Source organism: Uranotaenia lowii, chromosome 3 (assembly GCF_029784155.1).
Source record: "Uranotaenia lowii strain MFRU-FL chromosome 3, ASM2978415v1, whole genome shotgun sequence".
In the NCBI taxonomy this organism is placed as follows: domain Eukaryota; kingdom Metazoa; phylum Arthropoda; class Insecta; order Diptera; family Culicidae; genus Uranotaenia; species Uranotaenia lowii.
Genome location: NC_073693.1, coordinates 340353122 through 340374017, shown reverse-complemented (window position 1 = coordinate 340374017; position 20896 = coordinate 340353122). Strand labels below are relative to the sequence as shown.

The window sequence follows — 20896 nt, the reverse complement described above, 5'->3', positions numbered from 1 at the left end:
AACAAAACTGTGTTGCGAATACGCGCCGCTGTGTATTCAATACGCGCCTAGCAGCCGAACACACCCGAGAGCAGCCGAAGACCGAAAACACACCAATACTTACAGACACTTTGACTGAAAAGAAAAATCAAAATGGACTAAAAGAAATTTAACAAAAATGAAAAATAGATTTTTTGGGCTGAATTAAAGCTCAAAATATGGTTTTAGACTTTTTGTTCATTTTCAATGAAAATTGGACTTTTTGAAAAATTAATGCTATTTTCAGCCTACTACGATTGGCGCGTTATAACGAGCGCATGGGCCGTGATAGAACATACCTATAAAAAGCATACCTTTACGAGTTCAGTATGATTTTTTAGCATAAAATCATAATTTAGATTCTCCTCTATCGATGTGTCAGAAAATATTGTCTTATTCGTTTTTCTCTGCTTGGTGACACCTTATTAAAAGTGTTTTAAAATTTAGATCGAAATGAAGAAAAACCTAAATTGTGAAATTATCACGACACAGGGGCATTTTAACGAAAAACTCATACTTGCCATGACCAATCACAGCATTTAAAACAAATTGGTAATATTTTGCAGGCTTAAAATGTTTCAGATTCTTCAAAACAAGAGTGGCGCGTATTAGCCACATGGGGCGTTATATGAACTTTCCCCCTATAACAACACCCGAGCAAAGCAGCAACAAGAAAAAAAAAGAACAAAACAACATCATCTTGATCACATAAAACCAAACTGCAGCGCATTGTTAACGACCAACAAGCAACAACAATAACAACAACGACGAAGAGAGTCCAACCAACAACCACACCTCCTCCAAATGCTTGTTGGAGTTCGAGCGTCCCCACGAGGAAGATTCGCAGCCTAAGCTGCAGGTGACTAAACTAAAGAAAAAAACATCCACTAAATCCACCGCCAAGCTCTTGTGCTGTGACGAAGACGAAGACGAAGAGAAACAGAGACTGTACCCCAAGTAAGTGGATAAAACCCCGTACAAATTGCAAACAATATCAACGCATGCATTCTAAAATTGCGTGAAATTACCGATGCAAATTGAATGCAGCTCCGTATCACCATCACATCGATGGCTTTCGTTCGGAAGGCTTCTCGTTGGATGCGGCGACCGAAAAAAAACCTTTAATTCAACGACAATGTTGAAAGCGAAGCGTTGCAAAATATTCACTTGGAAATGTACCAAACATGTTTCAGTTACTGTTGAAGAATATGATCAACTAGTTTACAGCATTTTTGAATTGAGAAAACTGAAGATCATTGTAATGTCAAATCAATCGCAGAATCTGAAAATCCTTCAAATTTTTGAAAATTTTCGATGAAACTTAATAAATCTGGCAACACTGTAAAATAACAAAAACTTTTGTGTTTTTGTGTTTAAAGTTGAAAAAACTTTGTAGAACTTTTTAAAGCCTTTCGACGAACGTGAAAATAGTCCAGCGATTTCAAGTTTGGTTTAACTTTTTTATATATTTTCATACAAAACCAATGGAATGATAACAGCAACATCAAAGCTCCGAGAACTATTTAACCACTTTGTTTTTAAATTTTTTGATAGCTTCAATATTTTTTTCATTTCATAATCTTGAAAAAGCTTATAAAATAAAAAAAAATACAGACCTCCAGAGCTGCCAGAAAATTAAATATTTCTGTTTAAGTAACGTTTTGGAAGTAAAGATTTAATTTCTTTTAAACATTTTTTTTACAGTGTTGGTCATAACGTTTGTACCCATAATATATGGTAGTTCGAACCACTTTAAATTAATTGAAAACTGGCAACTTCGGCAAGACTTGGCTTCCGATATCAGAAACTTACTAGGGTACACCCAAAAAACCAACATAGCTGCTCTTGGAGAATTTTCATACCAGAACTGGTATTTGGCTCTTGACTCTTCTTTTACAATTGCAGATACTTTTGTTTAATTTTTTATTTCTCATAAATCCTCATAAAAATGTATGGGAAAATATTAACAAAAAGGTCTAAAACTTATTTGATTTGGCCAAAATTTCTTGTTGTCTTGTAAAAAGTTGATTCTAGACTTAAAAACTTCTCTTCAATCGAGTTTTAAGATTTTTTCAGTGTTCAAGAATTGATTATGATTTTTTCTATGGAAACTTTTACCATGTGTTACTGAATTTTTCAACTTGAGGGTGTTTGAGGGTCGCCGGAGAGTTTTATAATCAAAGTGAAATTTTGTGCAGCTTGTTATTATGATAAAAGTATCATTTTAGGGGGGTAGAAGCAGTGAAATTTTGGAATTTGGCAGCAAAGTAAATAATCTTTTATGAGACGAATAACAAATCATAAATCTTAAGTGCTCTGGGCTAAAACTGATCATCAGCTTTCCAGTAGAACACATGTCACTACAGAAAAATGTTGCTTTGAGTTTTTATTGTGAATGGGACTTGAAATATTTTTCTCGTAAAGAGGAAAAAATATCGGATAAAAAATATGATAAACTTTTGTTTTCAAAATCCAACTGCTTTAAATGATAAATTTTCTTATAGCCTACACCAAGAGAAATATTTCAACCGCAGACCGCATCTCGAATGAAAAAATTACTATTCACTTCTACGCCCGAGGAATGCTTAAATGTGATGCATAAATGCATAAAAACAATCCAAAAAATCAACACTGTAAAAACTTCTAGATCTAGTATCTCTTTAATCAATCTTCTGTTTACAAAAAAAAACCGTAATGATGGCATAACGATTCTACTGTCTGCAATATAAATACTCACAAGCAACTGGCTTCAGTTGTTGGAAGTGATGAATAGCTGAACTTTCTTATAAGCTTGCTCACAAAAAAATTTGCAAAGAAAACTGATTCGCTAACAAAAAGTTAACGTTTTTTGGATTTTCTTGAACATATTGTTTTCACACAATGAAATTCCAATACCCGGAGCTAACTGGAAAATTCGGTGCCTACAAATTTGCCCAAGAGTTAGGAGTAACGAGAAAAATAGTTATATCCCCCCAAACAGAACTTTCTTTTTTTCATGAAAAGAAACTAGCATCGCTGACAGATTATCCGTTTAATTTTCAGAAATACTATTTTAACAAGACAGTTATTGATTTTTGAACATTCAAATGTTCTAATGAAATGATCTTCATAAGATTATTTATTATTTGCAAAAAAAGGGAGCTCTCACATAAATCAACCTGCTGCTTCTTAACGCTTGAATTCATCAGGAGGGGTGTTTGTTTGTGAGTCTTCAAAAAAATTTATATTTCAAGATTTTGAAATTACAGTTTTACTTAGAAAGAAATTTTCAAAAACAAACCATATTTTTCCCAATTTGAAACTCAACTTATAGGTTTTTAAACGTAGAAAAAAGTTTTGAAATATTTTAACTTTAGACTTAGTAATAACTAACAATACCAACAAAATTGCATGTTTGAGAAGACTGATCCCAAATTTTAGGCCGATACACCATACTGCGGGGTGATCCCAAATTTTCGAACGATAACTTAAGTAGATATTTGATTTATTTTTCGCACAAAATTCAACAAATGTTTTTATATAAGTATGGAATAAGGGTTCGAATGTAACTTGAATAAATTTTGAAATTTGGTCCACCCCACCCTGATCGGGTTTAAATTTTAAGTGTAGTTTTTTTTTCTTTAATTTTCCAACTTTAAGCTTAGTTTATGTCATACGAAGTAAACATATACATTTTTCCAAATAGGAATTGTATATCTTTTGATCTCATTCGAAAGATCGTGAGCCAAACCTTCCTCGGATGTGCATTGCAATATGTCATAAGATGGCTTAGATCTAAATTTGCATGTTTTAAAGGGGGTGATCCCAAACTTATGGCCGGCAGTGTAAGTACAAATTAACTAATCGCAAGTATCCCATAAAGTCCTCGCACTACATAATAAATCTTTGTGTTCTCAGCATGATTAAAGTTTGCTCGCGTTTAAGTTCTTCTGTTTTGCTGCCAGACGTGCTGAAAACAAAAAAGGCCGCTACAAAAAAAAATACTTCCGACTACACAAAACAGATGTTCTTCACTCAAAATGACAGTTTCACTGTTTTGGAAAACTCAAAACCGACATGAAAACACCGTTTTTGAAAGTAATTTCAATTTCCATATGTTTTTAAACATTGTATCACACATTAAACAACCTAAAAACCTTTACAAAATCCTTGATAATGGTGGAATGAATCACCGAAATGTCAGAATTAAAAGTTACAACCGTTTCCACTGCCTAATCGACTGAAAAGCCGGTAATAATCAAACTAAAATCTAAATGTCTGGAATACCCAACTTTTTTTGGAAAGTGATAAAGAGTCTAATGAAGATCATTTCATCAGAACATTTCAACGGTCTCAAATCAATAGCTTTCTTGTAAAATAATATTTCTGAAAACTTTACGGAAATATTTCGAGTTGCTAGTTTCTTTTCATGAAAAAAGAATGTTCTGCCTTCGGCGTTACAACTATTTTCTCGCTACTCGTACCTGTAGAGTTATGATTCACGTATCCCTTTAGCCCCAAAATCCTTTACCACATAATGTCCAGAGAGAGAACATCCGAGAGAAAATCAAATGAAACCAATCGTCGAGCAACTTGGGGACTCGGCTCTTAAGCGGCAGTTAGTGACGAACTCTTATGTAGATCGGAACCCTTGTGTGTTAAGAAGCGAAAATAAATAGTTTGTATAGAGAAGTCGCGAGTGTGCATTTATTTAGAAGAAAACGCAGTTCTCCCTTCCCCTGGTGACCTGGTGGATTCTACAGTACCGCTTTGCCGTCTCCGGTAAAGATGTAGACAGAGAATTTTCCAGTAAGCTCCATGTATTGGAATATATTCAAGAAAACCCAAAGAGTGACATTCTCAGAAAAAAAAATTCGCGTTCTTCCATGCTTCATTTCAAATCAAATACGGGTATCTAGCCAGATCTCGACGATTTATGTATTTCTAAGTCATTTGGCATCAAAATTAAATTCTCGATTTACTGGTTTTCTTTTGAGCCTCACTTTGGTGACTTTTGATGGTCAACAAAAAACTTTGAGGTACCTCTTAATTAAGTTCAATTGAGCTGAAGTTTTGCGCAGGTCAGTTTTTTGGGGCCAATCTACAAAATATGTATGATCAGTTTGCGAAAAAAGAGGATAACAGAATCTTGAAACACAATACTGAAATTTAATTCTGAAGTTGAACCCTGATTTTTAATTAAGAATTCGTTAAATAAATCAAAGTTCTAAAAAAATCTTAAACCATTCAAAATTTAAAAAAAGAATTATTACTACCATTTTGAATAAAACAAAACGGATCTTCTAGCTGCTGTCGATTTTTTTTGTTTCGAATACAGTTGTTTTAACAGCTTTGTGTCATTGGCGACTTAATATCAACGATGCAGTTGGCGGACAATCATTGAAAAATTCATCCGATATAACTGTGTTCGATGATTATTCTTGGGCTCGAACTCGTGGGAATCAGGCTTAGAAGGCAACTGTCATGCCAACTGAGGCTTTAGTCGGTGTTCAATTAGTTTTTAAAAGAAAAAATCTTAGATAAGGATATTTGTGTTCTTACTTTTTTTAAGAAACTGTTAGGATGAATGTTTTCCTCCTATATTTTTGATTTTCCATATTGCTTTTGAAGTTCTCTTACGACGTACTAATGTTGAAATTATTCTGGATTCTTTGGATTTTTTACTTAAATGTTCTCAACTGAACTCTGAATTCCAAAACTGATTTTTTAAACCTTGATACATATGTGTTTATTTCTGCCGGAGGATCTCAAGTTTCTGATAAAATCTTGAATTCTCTTAACCTCATCAAAGCCGGATCCAGAAACCAGTAGATTCATATATGCACTTGCTGTTGATGGAAAATAATTAATTCCACCTATCAGAGCTCGTTAAAAATAATCACTTGGAAATGTCCAGTGCCAAACGGAATGGAACCGTAGCCGCAGTGTGTCTCTTAGTCAAAACGAACTGCTCTTGGGGACCGGAAGAACCAAAGACAAAATTCCTATAGCTGGTCGTCGTCGTCGGTCGTCAACGTCTTAAGAAATGCTCCACGCTTCAGTTCCCTTCCGGAGGGTTTTTATACGGTGCTTTACTCTACCCGAATGTGACCGCAGAAAAAAAGTGTCTCTCCCCGGGAGGAAAAAGTGCTCGGTCGTTTGACGTTTCGGTTTGGTTATTTCTCTCCAGAAGCCATCTCGAGCCCGAGCAAGTGACGATGCAGGTATTTATAATGAGCGGTATTATGAGCGTCACTGATTCCGCACATAGCTAATGAGCTGATTAAATGAGGAGAACACTTTGAATCGCCACCGATCGAGGAAAGGGGTCCGAACTTGAAACAGAATCAGAAAACACGCAACTCTAGGGGACGAAACAGAAAGAGAGTAAGCTTCACGGAGAATGTGGTTCAATTTTGTTGGTTTTTTTCTTTCTTTCTTTCTGCTGTTTCATTCCCCAAACAACAGGTGTCTGTCCGCCGGAAAAGTACGTACTTGGGCACTTTAAATTTCCAACGGAAAGTCGGCGGGACTCCTGCGAGAAATTGCTGGATGTCGCGACGTGATGATTTGGGTCTGTTTTGTTGCGAGTATCAGTCACAAATATCGTCATTTAGTTTTGAGACCTTAAATCGAAATTTTTTATATCATTAGATTAAAAGATTCAAATATCAGATCATCGAAACCAGTATATTTGCCTTATTTCAAAGCCTACTTCTATTAGTAGCGTTTCGTTGTTTATGGGCGTTCCCCTAAAAAGGTCAGTTGCACACATCCAAAAAGAAGAGCTGTTTCTACTTAGCAAAAAGTGACGAATCCGGTGTGCCACCAACTGACGGTTGGGTTAATTCAAGGCGACCACACTTCAACTGATAATGTTGTAGTTAGTTGTTGATCTGCAAGGTGTTCAGCTGAAGGTTTTGTTGACTTTGTCGAGACCTTTTTTGCGAACGTTGTTTTTCGCTATCCAAATTGACCGTAGTGCAATTACCCCTGCCTCGGGATGGGCAGAGGGGTCCAATTTTATTGGGTTTTGTCTATCATGAAGTGGAGACCTTATGGTCAACCTAGATTTGAATTTTTATTGAAGTTTTTTACATTTGGAAAAATAAAGGTTAGATGGTTTGACACTCTTGAAGGATAAAATTCATAATGAATTAAAAAAATAGCTTAAAAATTGAAAAAATCATTCGAATAACGATGTGGCGTTATGTAATGATTTTATCAAACAAAGAAAGCCATCTAGTTCTAACCATAAGAAAGGAAAAACGGTACCCTAAGGTTTGCCATTTTTTGCTCCCCAGACTTCCTACTGTTGTCTATTTATGGCCTATGCTAGTTGATCAACACGCCCCCCATAGAGCACATCAACATTAATTGCCTAGTAGCATTGCCATTTCAGCCAGCGTCTCATAACCATCACCATAATGATCCTGCCCTGGTCCGTGACGAAAGACCGAGCTGATTATGACAAAGTATGGATGGAACCACACCGTTCTGTAGGCAAATTAGTACAACCCTATGTGTGAGATGGATCACGGAATGCTAACATAGTGGTGTTGGAATAACAGTTATGATTTGTTCTTGTATTACGTATAAGCTATGCATATAAAGAGGATTTACTCGGATCTAACAAAACTTCTAGAAAATTATCATCAGTGACAGTGAATATGAGTTTCAGTAGGCTGCATCAATTATCGCGAAAAATCTATGCACAAAAGAAAATTTTACATATTTTACAACAAAAAAAAACAAAATATTGCTCCAAACTTTTCACTTCAGGATCAGGAAAGAGAAGCCATTGAGAAAAGAAGGTTTACAAATTGTAAAAAGTTATCGCAAGATAATCAGTTTCAAAATACAGAAAGGTTACGGCTCTATACCAAATAAGCTCCAGGCTAAATTAACCCATAAAAATTTATACGCCCTTCAAGGGAGTTTGGGGAATTTCGGGCCACCTTTTTTGATTTGCTCCATAATTTCTACATAATATAAGACAAAATAAAAATTTCCATTTGTTTGTCATTCTACCCAAGTGACACAGATTAGGCCAATTAGCATTTGAAAGTTTTAGTGTGGTTTTATTATTGCCCTTTATATTCAGCTAGTTTTATAAATGTTTTATTATGGTAATGAAACAAGATTAGGTTCTTGGTTCAAGCATTTGTTTCCAGATAGATTTGAAAACACTAATAATGCTTTGCCTATATACATACTGTATAATTTGGTTAGGAAGAGTTCTGAATGCTTTGATAAAACTCCAATAAAACATAAACCCAAGTTTTTTGCCTGTTAACAGCACTTAGTGCATGATTTTAAAACCGTAATGCAATTAAATGTCAGTTCTCGATCAAGATGTCAAAACAGGACACGCTCAGGCTAGACTGCACATATTTGCATTAGAACTCCTGTTTTTACACATTTTTGATAAGTCATGTGTATTGTTTTTGAGTTAAATAAAAAAACATAAAAATCTTTGAAATACTTCAACTTACCGGAAGTGGTTTTAATATCTCTAAAATATGAGTATTGAGTGAAAGGGCCCAACTAGTAGGAGAAAAAATTTTTTGCTTGACTTCACCATAAATACTATATGGCGAAATCCATTTTTCTTTTCAAAGCTGTAAATGACTGACAATCTAATGGAACATTCACAATATGTATGCGTATTTGGTGAAAGAGCTAAAAAACTAGAAAACGAGTTTCGCTGTTCGTCGCCCCGGAATATGGGTATTAGTTGAAAAGGCTCAATGCTTTCGTTTCAAACCTTTATTTTTATTACCGATAATAGCTTTCAACTAACGTTGCCCAAATTTTTTCAGCACGTATCCGGGCCGGACAAACCGGGCAATTTTATTAAGAAACCTGCCAAAATCCGGGCATTTGATTTCTAAAGTAACGACCATAAATCCGGCAATATCCGGACAAATTTTCTCAAAACCCAGAAATTCCTCAACAATAATCACGAGAAAAAAATGAAACATATTTTTTTCATCAAAACTTATCGACAGATTTTGGATTATATTTTTGGCTTCCAAAAAACCTTTCATGATTATTTGAAAAAAAAACTTGCTTCAAAAATTTTGTTTTGGAGGCGTTTGTTGTTTTTTTTTCGTTTAATTTGCCAAATAAAGAGATAAATCCGGGAAAAATCCATGCATTATTCAATGGAATCCGGGTAACCGGGACAGGCTGGACTGTTCTCAAATCCTGTATTAAATATCCGGGCAAACCCAGATAAAACCGGGCAATCTGGCAACCTTACATTAAACCCTCATAATATGGTTATGTAGTGAAAGGGCAGAAGGCGAATTGGCAGTTCCGCTTAAGTTTAAAATGCTGTTAATGACTGAAAATCAAATGAAAGCCTCACCAAAAAAAAGTTTTGGGTATAAATTTTATACAAGAAAGTCATTTTTTTTTTTATTCTTACGCCTTCTTGAAATCCAAGATGGCGGCTACGACTTTTTTTCCAAACCTGTATAGGGGAGAATGAGGATACTTGATCCCTGGGGATACTTGATTCCTTAGCTATATCTCGAAACTGGAATGTCTTACAAATATCAAATGTTCTAGGAAAATGTGCCAAAATGAGCAAAATAACAATGCTTGCAGTTTAAAAAATTTTAACAAAATAATTGTTTGAGTTATTAAACTTTGTTTGAAAAATTTCACAAAATGTAACTTGAAGATCTTTTTTCATCACTTTAAAATGTTCCTTACATGGGAAAATTATGAAAAAAATATTTGTTCCAAAAGATCAATCGTTTGAGCGTAAAATGAACTTCATAATGCCATATTTTCAAAGTAATGGATAACTCTCAACTTTTTTCAGGAAAAGTTTTCTAAAATGTTGATTATGGGTACAATTGATCCTCTAGAGTTGGGTATAATTGATCCCCCTTCCAAACGGCATATTCTTCTTCTGAATTGATCGTTATGATTGCTGATTACGAAATTACTAATATTTATCCAAAAACTAATATTTATCAAAGAATTGTCTGAAGAATAGAGCAAAAATAATTAATTTTCTCTTAATTATAAAAAATAGCGCCTTTAAGTATGCAATGTTATTAGCGTTGAGACAAAGTTATAGAATTTTCTTTATATGTCTGCTATAAATTGTGAAATGAGAACAAACATGACCAAAATAGTCAATTAACATTCTATCTAGGGGTTTTGTATGATTTTTAAACAAGGATTAGGGCTTCCTGAATAAAAGATCAAGTCTCCTTCAGTAGGGGATCAAGTCTCCCCTAACTTCAGAAAAATCGCAATTTTTTTACTCCCACGAAAATGCTTCTAGTTCATCAACGGGTTCAAGTATCGTTCTAATTTTTGGAGCATAAAAACTTGAAGTTACAAGCTATCAGAAAATGTCAAAGACGGCGAGTTGCTATTTTTTTCCAAAAAGATATGGTGAAAATAAGAAAAGGGGATCAAGTATCCCCACTCTCCCCTACTGTTGATAATCACTTGAAACCCCCATAATATGGGTATGAGTTGAAAGGGATAAACTAGAAGAAGTCGAAATTCACTATCTGACGCCATCTTGAAATCCAAGATGGCGGCTTCCACTGCACTTCAAAATGCTGTAAACCACCGAAAATCGTATGAAACTCCCACAGTATGGGTATTGGGTGAAAGAGCTAAGCGAGTAAAAGACGAATTTCGCATTCTGGCTTCCGCTCTTCTTGAAAATGCTATAAATCACTGAAAATTGAATTCTTTTTTGGGCACTCCAGTGTAAGATTGCTAGAATTTTTTCAGCGCATATCCCAACATGACAAATCCGGGCTATTTTATCTTTAAAAACTTGGCAAAAACCGAACATTTCGTTTGGATATTTTTGACAAAAGTCCGGGCAATATTCGGGCAAAATTAGTCAAAACCCAAGATCAACTTCTCGGCAAGGCCGTGCGAACGGGAGCCCCTATGGAGCTTTTTCCAAGTACAATTTTCAGATGAAGTAAAGAATTTACCGTAGAACAAAATAAGTGTTAACAAACGTGACAGAACGTTGGCTCGCCTCCGGCGGAATTTAATCTGTGATTACTTTTTGCATTACTAATTTTTTATTGTAACTTTAGATTTATTAGTTGATAATAGTTCTGTTTTGAAACTCAAATCTTGACACACACAAACGCTACCTCGTCCTAAGAATGGGTTTTTATTAAGAAGTTTTTATCAACAAATTAGTAGTTCAAATATTATGCTGATGTTAAACATTTAATTTTATTTTTTTGTTTTTTGTTCTTTTATTTAAATGCTCAACTCCACATTCCAACGAGTTTTGAAAAATTACACAAAGCCACATTTTCCGAAGTGCAAATAATTAAAGAACTTCTTTTGACTACTGTGGATGCCCTGAATCTAAATACGTAATTATTTTTTCTATAAGCTATTGTTTTTTAAATAACTTTTAAAAATAAGTCAAAAACATTTAAGAAACTTCTGACTTTTTAACAAAACTTTAAAACATTATATCAAATTTTAAAATTAAAATTTTAACTTAATTATCATCTTTCCCCAATGTTGTATCCAGTGTTACTTATATTCCCTACACCCAAGACAGCAAGTTATTTGCAAAAACAAAAGTTATAGAAGTTTTATTTTGGTTTGATTACCCCATTCTGAATCATACGAGAATATTAATGAAATTTTTTAAAGCAAAAATCAAATCGTTTTGCTGGTTTCAACCAAATTGTTAAATAAAATTAAACTTTTTTTTAATTTTTTCAGAAAGATCCGGAGTACTTGTAACGATATCTTTTCAAATTTTGAAAAAATGGGTAGTTTAATCATTATCAAAGTATTTAAGCAAAACTGGAGTTGGTAGAAAAAAAATCTCCCTAGTCAATCATTAATAAATAAGCCCTAAAATATTGCTCCCTCATCGTTTATTTATAAAGGGATCAATATAAAGATTTCACCCTCGCATTTGGAAAATTACATTCCTACAATTCTTTAAGTGAATTTAATAAATTTGTTTTCACGCTTTTATTGATTTTTTTTAAACTTATCTTTTTTATCTCAATATTTTGTTTTGATTTTGTAAATAAATTAACCGAAATTTAAAGTCAAACTTTTTGATTTTTTGTAATATTTTTGATGAATGTGTCTATGTTTTTCAATTCTAAATTTTTATGTTCTTAAAATATAATCTTCTTCCAGCGTATAAATCTAAATTTCTTATATGAAAAACATAGTTACTACCTTTTGTCCTTTCCAGGAACTAATATCTCAACTTACTGCGAAAAAAATCTTCAGAGCGTAGAATTTTGAACTATTAAACCTGCGCTTGATAATTTTATTTAATATTTATTTTTGCCCTATTTTTAACATTGAATTTAATTAACAATAATGTATTTTGAAAAAAAAATCTGTCATGTTCAGAATGGACATTTCTAATCGTTTATATTTCTAGTATTCTAGTAATGATTAAATATATTATCAAATTAAAGATTTTGAAGCGAAATTTTTAAATCAACCCTTAACTTGTGAATTTAGAAAAGAAATTAAATTAAGATGATAAGAACTTTAAAAACTTATTAGTTTTAAGTCAAATTTATCAAAGTGTCCAGTAAACTAAAGAATTTACATGAAAACTAAAGTCTTCATTATACAACTATTTTGAAAACTGTAAAACAATTTCACTCATGCTTTAAGAAATATTAATTTTTTAGTATAAATTTAAATTAAGTATTAATCTTAATCCTAATCGTTTTTTTTGGCAGATTTGGGGAAATTTTACGAAAAGAAAACTTCCATAACTTCACAGATGTCATTATTCGCGGTCTTCGGGAAAGTTTATCATTGGGTCAAAAATTTATGTTTCCATAATATCTCTAATGTGCTACAGTTTTGCCGAAAAAGTGTACAAATTTATTTAATGAATTTTACCTATTTTCAAAAGATATCTCGAAAACAAAAGCTGGTAGAAAAAAACTACGCTCCGAAATTAGTCAAAATAAACTTTGGATTTCTGTGTTCTCTTTAATTTTTAATCATGGGTAATTTCTGACCTGATATGTTATAGGTTCTGATTTTTTTTTAATCTGGTGTTATATTTTATATGTTTTTTTTATATATGCACTCATTCTTAAGGTCAAAGGTTTATAGATATTCTGGTTTAATACGAAATTTTAAATCGCATTCGTTTGCTGGTGTTTCGGAAACATTGACTCATATTGATACTAGACTGCTTAAAATTTGTTTTCAAGCGATTTTTTAGTTCAGAATAAGGGACATAATTTTTATTGATTTATTAATAACTTGACGGAAAAAGCATTGATTTGAAACTTTATGATTTATTTTGTGTTTTGAATTTGTGTGATGGCCAGGTGATGGTTGTAAAAATCTTTTTTCATATTTTTTTATGCACTTTTGGAATTTTTTTTTTAGCGAAATTTGAATTTCGGAACCCCCCCCCCCCCCATGAACGAGTCCTTCGCACGGGCCTGCTTCTCGGTGAGTAGTAAAAGTACATTTAGTACTCATCCTTTCTCGGCCGGGCCCACTGTGCAGTATTGGACGCAAGGGAGGAAGAAACGTGACAACAGTTAAATACGTTTCCTCGATTATAAAGAGCTCAAATGTTTCCACATTTGCTAGAATTTACTTCTTTATGGTGACCCTTGTGAGTTCGTCCTTCTGTGGATGGAAACGAGTTTTTTCTGCACAGAAATCCAAAACATTGTGGTATAAATTGAATCAATTGACAAATTGAAGATGTATCAAATTGTGTATAGAACGTTTATTTAGTCAAACCTCATGTTTTGGATTTTTGTGCACCATCTTTCTGGCCATTGACCTTGGATATAGCGCCGCTGTTGAAAGTAAATATTAAAAAAAAACAGAGAAAAAAAAACTACTATCACAAAATCTTTTGAAATGAACTCTTCCAAAAGATTTTGGAAGAGTTCATTCCAAAATCGAGATTAAAATTAAATTTGGTGGTTGTAGCCATTTATTCATGACTTTCACAGAATCTTGCACATGATTTATGAAATGAGCGCTTGTACAAACTATCGAATTCCGATGCGCAAGATTATTTGGAGAATTCCCTGATTTTTTTGGACGATTTTTGTCTTATACGCATCTAACTTCCCTTCCAGTCACTTGTTTTAAATCAAAATACGTAGTAATTTCTGCACAAATTTATACATGAAACCTGATAATGATTTCGACATTGTACACCAAGATTTTTTTTACACGGTTTTCGGGAATTAACACGTTTTTTACACGGTTTTCGGGAATTAACACGGCTTTTTCACACGGTTTCCAGGAATTAACGCGGTTTTTTTGCACATTTTTTTTACGCGGACCGTACATATATTAGTGTAAAAAAATCTAACTGTACTTTTGTTGGGAGTAGGTTGCAATAGAAAAAAAAACCTGCCCTGCAAAATACGGGGGATAAAAGCAGTAATAATGAATAAGAAATATCTTGGAACGAACTCAGCCAGTTGTAGAAGTAGGAAGTGTGTTTCTTTTGTAGCGCATCGTTCAACGATGTCAACTGGTGAATATACTGTTTCAATAAAAATCAACAATTTCACAATAACACAATACTTAAACTTCTTAAAAACCAATTTTTCACCGCGGCGGAGCGAAAAAAACACGTGCGATACCAACCATTCATAGCCTACTTTTACAAGAATTACTCAACAAAAATGAAGAGAAAAAAAACTTTTAATCAAATTTATTCATCAAAACTTACCAGCAGAGACCCAAAAACATTTTATAATTATATGTATAAAACTTGCACAAAAAATCGTTTTGGACCCATAAATAAAAAAAATTTCAACACAATTTGTTTTTTTTTTTGTTTTGTTGAAATAAAGTGAATTAATCCGGACTTTTTTTCAATGAAATTCGGGCAACCGGGCCAGTCTGAACTTTTCCCAAATTTTGGTTTAAAATATCCGGCCAAACTCGGATAAAACCAGGAAATCTGGCAACCTGGGGGGGGGGGGAAGGCATTGCGCCTCGAGTGGAAAAAAGCTTTAATCAAATGCTTTAATCAAACTACTTCAATTTCTACAAATCTATGAAAAGAAATCAAAACTAGAAAATCGGAATGAAAACTTGAATTATAAAAACTAAAAGGGGTCTCCTTGCAATAATAGGGGAGAATGGGGATACTTGATCCCCTTTTCTTATTTAAATCGTATCTTTTTGGGAAAATTTGTCAGCTCGTCGTCTTTTGCATTTTCTTATAGCTTGTAATTTCAAGTATGCATTCTTCAATAGTTGGAACGATACATAAACTCGTAGAGGAACTAGAAGCATTTTTGTGAGACTGAAAAAAAGATACTTTTTAAGTTACAGGAGACTTGATCCTTAACTAAAGGAGACTTGATCCTTCATGCAGGGTGCATTGACCCTAGACAAAAATGTAGTAAAATCCTAAGATAAAAGGTCCGTTGACTATTTTTTCCATATTAGTTCTCATGTAACCGTTTCCAAGCAGAGTAAGACCCACCATATGTAACGCCCTTTTTCCGGGCAAAATTTAGCGACGGCCCGGTGACGTCGTCGAGATCGTTTGAAGAACCCAACTGGTACCTACCTAATGGAAGTGCGAAGCAGCCGCTTTTCATTTGCACGCTGACTGATTATGATGGCATGGCTGATGGCAGGGCAGTAAAAATGAAAGATTGAATAATTATATCAGTGCGGGGAGCTCTTTTGTGGGTTTATTTTCACAACAGTGTGCGAGGAAAAAAAAGTATGATTTTTTTCCCTAGCAGCTCATAAACGATGATAGATCAGTGAGGCAATAAAAACTGTCTTTGTGCGGTTTCAAGTTCAGGCTGGCAGGCTTCAACGCCTGCTGTGTGATAGTTGGGTCTTCTGATGGGTGAATGCCTCTAGGATGGACCTTCTTCAGAGTAAACAATGTCATGGTAACTCGCCTTCTATGCTCTAGATCGAAGCAATGATTCCTGGATACTAAGTTTACTAAACAAAATTTCATGTATTTTCTTTACGTCATGATATTGTTATTTAGAATTTATAAGTGAAGTTATACTGTTTTTATGTTGACCCTTGATTTCGTATGGAAAACACTTTTTCGATGTTGAAATGCAGTGCATCGGTCTTATTTTGCAATCTATTGCATACATTCGCGATCGATCGATCGGCACTCATTGCGACAAAACGCTGATTGACCACATAAATTAACCTCCCAGCGAAAAACTGTAACAATCCGAAACATTCCACAAAAGGCCGCGCATAATTGCCACAGGACATCATTGTGTTCGCATAATCGCCGCACCCGATCCATATCTCTGGCCCAGCCCTAACTTCTGCTGCGCTCTTTCTCTGCAGAAGGTATGGCATCATCGCGATCGAGGAGCCGAGACCACGAGGAGGGCGAGATCTGCCGAACCGATCCTCCAAACATCTGTGACTGCTGCAACGATCGAACGAACGAACGAGTGCAGCAATCGGTATCTCCGGGGAGAAGTGAAGAAAGAGACAGGGTACCTACATCACATTGCTGAAAGATTGCGCACGCGTCCACCCCAAATGCGCAAAGAAAAAAAAACACATCGAGGGAGATATCTCGCGACGACGTGGCAGGAGGGAAGCAGCCATTGATTGCCCGGAAAGAATTGGAGTCCGCTTATTGAAGGCGACTATCGAACCCTGGCGATCACAACAACTCATAGACGCTTTGGAGAGCGGCCATGTGCCAACAGTTGAACCCATAATAGACCAGCAGATTTGAATGATATTTCTTCGCGCCCGCCTGCGAGGGAGAGACTGAGACGGAGAGATCAACCGATGGGCAAACTGACTGAGGATCACCGCAACCCGTCATAGTAGGTCCATGGTACGACATCGGGTCCTAAGGTCTAGAGACAAACAGACAGACACCCAGACAGAGGGCAAAGAAGACGCGACGCTGTGGCCGACTAGCTGCACAGCTAGAGCAGCAAGATGATTGTTTCGCTACATAGAGGATCATAAATTATGCTTCGACACCCTCGAGGGATTTGGCCGAGTGCTCGGTGGTCGATTGATCGGATCGGTTTCGGTTCGGGTAGGCTCCTGGAGTACTAGGTGTAGTATGAATCGACATACACTTTGTTGTTGCTAAAAAACCGTGAAGATTCATATTGTCCAATTGTCCAATCGGTGACTTCACCCTCCCCAAAAGGGGGTCGTCTGGTATAAACGTAAAAATATCTTATAATATTTTTTAATAAATGTCTAACAGATTTTCATATTAGCACCACCAAATTTTTCTTTGAGGCATTTTTCATAAACGGCCATTGAATACATATTCGCATCCGACTGTCTTCCCTCCGGGGGAAGATGGGATTTTCGTTATTCTAATTAAAAAGTTGCCTGAAAGCACTTTAATCTTTTTAGTTAAAATCTTCAATAATTTTTTTCAGTAGGCTTATTTTCCCAATAAATGGAAAGATGCCAAAGTAACTCTAATTTTGAAACCTGTAAAAAGTGCTTCAGAGCCTTCAAGTTATCGACCAATTAGTTTGCTTCCTTATTTAAGTAAACTATTTGAGAGAATGATGATTCACATTAATCAGAATTCTATTTTCCCTGATGAACAATTTGGCTTTCGTCATGGACATTCTTCTACACATCAACTTTCGAGTGCAACTTATATGATTAACGCTAGCGAATCTGAAGGTTATTCAACTGGTGTTGCTTTTCTAGATATTGAAAAAGCTTTTGAGAGTGTTTGGCACAAAGGTTTAGTAGCTAAATTAGCTCGTTTTGACTTTCCTTTATATCTTTCACAAATTATTCAAAATAATTTGACTAGCCGAACTTTGCAAGTAAGCTATCAAAATTCATGCTTTTAAGGACACCCATTAGAGCTGGTATCCCTCAGGGCAGTATACTTGGACCAACTTTATACAATATTTTTAGTTCTGATCTTCCTGATGTACCAGAAGGAAGAAGTAGAGGATTATTTGTTGATAATACTTTGCTTTCCACAAAAGGTCGAAACTCAACTAATTTATTTCCTCATAAGCTAAGAGCTAAATTTTTAAAACCTTATGAAAATCATTCCATAACTTTTAATGGGGTTTCGTTAGAATGGTCTGATCACGTGAAGTACATGGGACTCACACTTGATCGGAATCTTACTTTTAAAAATCACATTGAAGATATTCAATCTAAATGTAATAAATACACTAAATCTCTTCATTCTCTCATCAACAGGAATTCCGACCAGCGATAATGTATGCAGTTCCAATTGGTTCTAGCTGCTGCGCGACGAGGAAAAAAAGCCATCTAGAGGATTCAGAACAAGGTTCTGAAAATGATTTTGCAGCTTCCACCGAAGATCTTCCTCGGATTGCGGGCATTGAATCTATCGAAAACATGGCCATTAAAATCATCTCTAACTTCGATCGCAGAGATTCGTTCTGTCTATAATTAATTAGTTTAATTTTAGGACTGTTTTAGTTTTTAGTTGTAAGTATAAAATATGTTAGACATTACAGGATGTTCTCCTACATCAAAATCCTTGATTGCGCTTTGCGAATTTATGTCGAATAAATAAATTTGAGTGATTATTAAACTATACGGCTTTATAGTTCATTATTGTACTGAACACCTAATTAAATATAATAATGTAAAATAAATGTAGTGATGAATTGGTACGAATAAAGATATATTTTTAAAAAGAAATCCGGCTGTCTTCCAGAACAATATAAGCCAAACAGTGGTCCAAATCGTTACTTTATCGTAGCAAATGTAACTACGAAGATACTTAATATAAGAAATAGACAAATGATACCTTTAGCAAAAATGGTCATCAAGTCATGTGCTTTTATAGTTTTAAATCAAATTTTAGGACGTGTAATTTTTCATAATTTTCACTTGAAAGAAAAAAAACATTGTTTGAAAAAACACTGCACCAGTCAAAAAGTATCAAGAATAATTATATCTGCGAAGCTTGTCTCCTTAAGCCGATAGGAAAGAAACAGCAAAAAGTTTTTCTTTCACTTCTCCAGAAAAATTCGCAAGCTTGTTAAAAGTTATGTGAAAATTAACCTGTATCTCACTTGGACTCACGTAAAATCTTGTCTTAAAATCATTAAAGATTTCTTAGCCATTTTTTCAGCATCTGTTGAACTTAATTTTTCAATAACCGAAAATGTCAAGCATGGAAAAAATCACACACAGCCAAATTTCCCAGCGGATACCAAAGAGGACAACTGCTTTTCCAAAATGCTATAATATATGCATTTGCTAAATGCGTAAGAAGAACCGCCTTATGGATTGGGGGTCGAAGTGGTTGGTCACCAATTTTTTACTATGATATTTTAGCTCAAACAATTCATGAATAATATAAATTTCAAAAAAAAATTTCTTTACATATTTCATTTTTCAGTTCTTTTGCATTAACAGTTTTTCGTAGTGAATAGAAACTGTTGAAAATGTCTCTTAAAATCTTTGAAATGGTAAGATATATTTTTAAAAGGATCCCTTTAGTAACAAAATATATAACTTTAAATTTTCCAAATTTCTTGAAAATCTGCTGAATTTAGATTCTTCAGCATAGCAGTTCAAATACGGTTCAAATCTGATTCAAATTCAAGATTTTAGTTTGAAATATGGCTTTTGAAAAAAACTGCAATATTACCAATGTTCAAGAATGTATATAAAAAAATGGAATTCCTTACAATTTGTTTTGCAGGCAAATTACAAAAACTATTTTTCATTGAACATCATTCAATTAAAATGTTGACGATGATTAAAAATAAACAATAACCTGGCTTTTCTTTAAAAGATACCAAATCAATTCTAACTTTACCTTAAATTTGTAATTTTCAGCTGAATTATGTACACTTTCTAAACAATATTTTTTTCTCTTTTCAGGACCGAAACGCTCCTTGATTTAGGCTGGAACAAATTTCAATTTTTCTTTTGTCACCCCCTTCCCCCCTTCCAAATTTCCAAAAAACCTGAAGGGGGGAGTAAAAAAAGTTTGAAGTATTTTATGTTAATTTTGAAACAAAAATTTATATATCCGAAAGATTACAAGGCCATAAAACAAATATTGAAAGATGGGAGTTATTTAACCTTTCATTTTCTTGATTTTGTTAAATTTTTCGTTAAAAATTACTTTATTTATAGGTTCTGTGCAATGATATAGTATGCAATTATGTTGCATTCAAGCTTTCGTGCAATTTATTCTAATTTATTTGTTTTTCGCGTTAATTTTTATTAGAGCGAAAGAGTGAACATCAAATTGTACCTGTAGAAGATAAAAATGGTATCAAAGTATTGTATAAAAATACTCGATTTTTCGATTTTGTAAAATTTTGATTGTATGAAAATTTGTTGTACGCATGCTTTGGTACAGTTTGTTCCAATTTATGAAAAATTTGGAAATTTTTACTCGAGTTTAAGAAATAACCAGTCTACCAAAGTTCCACAATCAAATATTTGATATTTGAGCCAAAAATTGCAGTCATAAAATTTTTTTTTTTAGTTTGCACCAATCCGATACGACTGGTTAAAAAGCACAATTTTTTTTGCCAAAAAAGCCCATCTAAGTTATGAACACCTCCAGTTACAAGTTTGTATTCTTACTGGAAAGTTCGCGCATTTTAATTTATACAAATGCTTAGAAAACTTTTTTCTTGTATGAATCTTCATACGTGTTTGGTGTCTTCGGTAAAGTTGCCTCAAAAACATTTGACTACAACTTTGTCGAAAACATTGTGGCCCTATCTGTTCACTGAAAAAAGTTTTTAAGTATAAATCATGTAAAAATGAGACGCCCTTATATTTGATTTAAGATTATTTAAGCGCATGGTTTGATGAGCATTTTTGTTGAAGTTACCATTTGTCTATCTTGATTCGCAGAAGGGTGCTTTTGCTGTGTTTACCCTCAATTTCC

The 20896-nt window shown here is 34.1% G+C and overlaps 1 pseudogene; it reads left to right on the top strand.

Annotated features, from left to right (window-relative positions):
• The window catches only part of LOC129753878 (uncharacterized), a 56998-nt pseudogene that overhangs the window by 23410 nt on the left and 12692 nt on the right, over positions 1 to 20896 (top strand).